This window comes from Oncorhynchus tshawytscha, unplaced genomic scaffold (assembly GCF_018296145.1).
Source record: "Oncorhynchus tshawytscha isolate Ot180627B unplaced genomic scaffold, Otsh_v2.0 Un_contig_1282_pilon_pilon, whole genome shotgun sequence".
Taxonomy (NCBI): domain Eukaryota; kingdom Metazoa; phylum Chordata; class Actinopteri; order Salmoniformes; family Salmonidae; genus Oncorhynchus; species Oncorhynchus tshawytscha.
This window is the reverse complement of record NW_024609789.1, coordinates 462,501-467,500: the sequence shown is the minus strand read 5'-3', so window position 1 is coordinate 467,500 and position 5,000 is coordinate 462,501. Positions and strand designations below refer to the sequence as shown.

General features: G+C 46.2%; 1 pseudogene; it reads right to left on the bottom strand.

Annotated features, from left to right (window-relative positions):
* Positions 1-5,000, bottom strand: part of LOC121845898 — a 49,206-nt pseudogene that overhangs the window by 21,888 nt on the left and 22,318 nt on the right.

Below are 5,000 nucleotides of genomic sequence, written 5' to 3'. Positions count from 1 at the left end.
TGTGTGTGTTCTGTAGAGAGAGTGTGTGTTCAGACTGTGTGTGAGTGTGTTCTGTCAGAGTGTGTGTGAGTGTGTGTTCAGAACACAGAGAGAGAGAGAGTGTTCAGAACACAGAGAGAGAGAGAGTCAGAACACTGTGTGTGAGAGAGAGTCAGAACACAGAGAGAGTGTGTGAGAGTCAGAACTGAGAGAGAGAGTCAGAACACAGAGAGAGAGAGAGTCAGTCAGAACACAGAGAGAGAGTGAACACAGAACTGAGAGAGAGAGTCAGAACACAGTGAGTGTGTGTGTTCAGAACACAGAGAGAGAGAGAGAGAGTCAGAACACAGAGAGAGAGAGAGTGAGTCAGAACACACTGAGAGAGAGTGAGAGTCAGAACACACAGAGAGAGAGAGAGTCAGAACACAGAGAGAGAGAGTCACAGAGTGAGAGTTCACAGTGAGAGAGAGAGAGTGTGTGAACACAGAGAGAGAGAGAGAGAGAGTCAGAACACACAGAGAGAGAGAGAGTGTCAGAACACAGAGAGAGAGAGAGAGAGAGAGAGAGTCAGAACACACAGAGAGAGAGTCAGAACACAGAGAGAGAGAGAGAGTCAGAACACAGAGAGAGAGAGAGAGAGTTCAGAACACAGAGAGAGAGAGTCAGAACACAGAGAGAGAGAGTGAACACAGAGAGAGAGAGAGAGTCAGAACACAGAGAGAGAGAGAGAGAGAGTCAGAACACAGAGAGAGAGAGAGAGTTCAGAACACAGAGAGAGAGAGAGAGAGTCAGAACACAGAGAGTGAGAGAGTGTCAGAACACAGAGAGAGAGTTCTGAGAGAGTCAGAACACAGAGAGATTCAGTGTGAAGAGTGAAACGCTGTGAAGGTTTCTGACCTGGTGTGAGAGTGAGATTTACATTTTATCATAGAAGGAAGTGTGTGTGTGTGTGTGTGTGTTCTGTACTGTGTGTGTGTGTGTGTGTGTGTGTGTGTGTGTGTTCTGTACTGTGTGTGTGTGTGTTCTGTACTGTGTGTGTGTGTGTGTGTGTTCTGTACTGTGTGTGTGTGTGTGTGTGTGTGTGTCTGTACTGTGTGTGTGTGTGTTCTGTACTGTGTGTGTGTGTGTTCTGTGTGTGTGTGTGTGTGTTCTGTACTGTGTGTGTGTGTGTGTGTGTGTGTGTTCTGTACTGTGTGTGTGTGTGTGTGTTCTGTACTGTGTGTGTGTGTGTGTGTGTTCTGTACTGTGTGTGTGTGTGTGTTCTGTACTGTGTGTGTGTGTGTGTGTTCTGTACTGTGAGTGTGTGTGTGTGTTCTGACTGTGTGTGTGTGTGTGTTCTGTACTGTGTGTGTGTGTGTTCTGACCTGTGTGTGTGTGTGTTCTGACCTGTGTGTTTATTGTTCTGGCCTGGGTGTGTGTGTTCTGACCTGTGTGTGTGTGTGTGTGTGGTTCAACCCATCATATAGTAGGTGATGGCTGTGTGTATGGTTCATACCCATCATATAGTAGGTGATGGCTGTGTGTATGGTTCATACCCATCATATAGTAGGCGATGGCTGTGTGTATGGTTCATACCCATCATATAGTAGGCGATGGCTGTGTGTGTGGTTCATACCCATCATATAGTAGGCGATGGCTGTGTGTGTATGGTTCAACCCATCATATAGTAGGTGATGGCTGTGTGTATGGTTCATACCCATCATATAGTAGGCGATGGCTGTGTGTGTATGGTTCAACCCATCATATAGTAGGTGATGGCTGTGTGTATGGTTCATACCCATCATATAGTAGGCGATGGCTGTGTGTGTGGTTCATACCCATCATATAGTAGGTGATGGCTGTGTGTGTATGGTTCATACCCATCATATAGTAGGTGATGGCTGTGTGTATGGTTCATACCCATCATATAGTAGGCGATGGCTGTGTGTGTATGGTTCATACCCATCATATAGTAGGTGATGGCTGTGTGTGTGTGTGTTCATACCCATCATATAGTAGGTGATGGCTGTGTGTGTATGGTTCATACCCATCATATAGTAGGCGATGGCTGTGTGTGTGTTTCATACCCATCATATAGTAGGCGATGGCTGTGTGTGGTTCATACCCATCATATAGTAGGCGATGGCTGTGTGTGTATGGTTCAACCCATCATATAGTAGGTGATGGCTGTGTGTATGGTTCATACCCATCATATAGTAGGCGATGGCTGTGTGTGTGTGTGGTTCATACCCATCATATAGTAGGCGATGGCTGTGTGTGTGTTTCATACCCATCATATAGTAGGTGATGGCTGTGTGTGTGGTTCATACCCATCATATAGTAGGCGATGGCTGTGTGTGTGGTTCATACCCATCATATAGTAGGCGATGGCTGTGTGTGTATGGTTCAACCCATCATATAGTAGGTGATGGCTGTGTGTATGGTTCATACCCATCATATAGTAGGCGATGGCTGTGTGTATGGTTCATACCCATCATATAGTAGGCGATGGCTGTGTGTGTATGGTTCAACCCATCATATAGTAGGTGATGGCTGTGTGTATGGTTCATACCCATCATATAGTAGGCGATGGCTGTGTGTGTGGTTCATACCCATCATATAGTAGGTGATGGCTGTGTGTGTATGGTTCATACCCATCATATAGTAGGTGATGGCTGTGTGTATGGTTCATACCCATCATATAGTAGGCGATGGCTGTGTGTGTATGGTTCATACCCATCATATAGTAGGCGATGGCTGTGTGTGTGTGGTTCATACCCATCATATAGTAGGTGATGGCTGTGTGTGTATGGTTCATACCCATCATATAGTAGGCGATGGCTGTGTGTGTGTTTCATACCCATCATATAGTAGGCGATGGCTGTGTGTGGTTCATACCCATCATATAGTAGGCGATGGCTGTGTGTGTATGGTTCAACCCATCATATAGTAGGTGATGGCTGTGTGTATGGTTCATACCCATCATATAGTAGGCGATGGCTGTGTGTGGTTCATACCCATCATATAGTAGGCGATGGCTGTGTGTGTGTGTTTTCATACCCATCATATAGTAGGCGATGGCTGTGTGTGTGGTTCATACCCATCATATAGTAGGCGATGGCTGTGTGTGTGTGGTTCATACCCATCATATAGTAGGCGATGGCTGTGTGTGTGTGTGTTTCATACCCATCATATAGTAGGCGATGGCTGTGTGTGTGTGTGTTTCATACCCATCATATAGTAGGCGATGGCTGTGTGTGTGTTTCATACCCATCATATAGTAGGCGATGGCTGTGTGTGTGGTTCATACCCATCATATAGTAGGCGATGGCTGTGTGTATGGTTCATACCCATCATATAGTAGGCGATGGCTGTGTGTGTATGGTTCATACCCATCATATAGTAGGCGATGGCTGTGTGTGTGTGGTTCATACCCATCATATAGTAGGCGATGGCTGTGTGTGTGGTTCATACCCATCATATAGTAGGTGATGGCTGTGTGTGTGGTTCATACCCATCATATAGTAGGTGATGGCTGTGTGTATGGTTCATACCCATCATATAGTAGGCGATGGCTGTGTGTGTGTTTCATACCCATCATATAGTAGGTGATGGCTGTGTGTATGGTTCATACCCATCATATAGTAGGCGATGGCTGAGAAGATGAGGATAGGAACAATGCGGTTGGGGATGAGGTCAGCGAATATCTTAGACAGGAAGTAGACGGACGTACGGTAGTACCCACTAGAGTTCTCATGGCTGAAACACACAGAGAGAGAGAGAACACAGAGAGAGAGAGAGTCAGAACACAGAGAGAGAGAGAGAGTCAGAACACAGAGAGAGAGAGAGAGAGTCAGAACACACAGAGAGAGAGAGAGAGTCAGAACACACAGAGAGAGTCAGAACACAGAGAGAGAGAGAGTCAGAACACACACAGAGAGAGAGTCAGAACACAGAGAGAGAGAGAGAGTCAGAACACAGAGAGAGAGAGAGTCAGAACACACACAGAGAGAGTCAGAACACAGAGAGAGAGAGAGAGTCAGAACACAGAGAGAGAGAGAGTCAGAACACACACAGAGAGAGTCAGAACACCTACAGAGAGAGAGAGTCAGAACACACACAGAGAGAGAGAGAGTCAGAACACACACAGAGAGTCAGAACACACACACACAGAGAGAGACAAAACACACACAGAGAGAGAAAGAACACACACAGAGAGAGAGTCCGAACACACACACAGAGAGAGCGAGACAAAACACAAACAGAGAGAGTCTGAACACACACAGAGAGAGAGAGTCCGAACACACACAGAGAGAGAGTCAGAACACACACACACAGAGAGCGAGACAAACACACACAGAGAGAGAAAGAACACACACAGAGAGAGTCAAACACACAGAGAGAGAGAGTCAGAACACACAGAGAGAGAGAGAGTCAGAACACACAGAGAGAGAGAGAGAGAGAGAGTCAGAACACACACAGAGAGAGTCAGAACACAGACAGAGTGAGCGAGACAAAACAAACAGAGAGAGTCCGAACACACAGAGATAGTCAGAACACAGAGAGAGAGAGAGAGAGTCAGAACACACAAACACACACACATACACACACAGCCTCAGAACACACACAGAGTCAGAACACACAGAGAGAGAGAGTCAGAACACACACAGAGAGAGAGTCAGAACACACACAGAGAGAGAGAGAGAGAGAGTCAGAACATACAAACACACACACATACACACACACACAGCCTCAGAACACACACAGAGTCAGAACACACACAGAGAGAGGGTCAGAACACACACACACAGAGTCAGAATACACACAGAGTCAGAATACACACACAAACACACAGAGAACGAGACAAAAACACACACAGAGAGTCAGAACACACACAGAAAGAGTCAAAACACACAGAGAGATAGTCAGAACACAGAGAGAGTCAGAACACACACAGAGAGAGAGAGTCAGAACACACACAGAGAGAGTCAGAACACACACAGAGAGAGTCAGAACACACAGAGAGTCAGAACACACAGAGA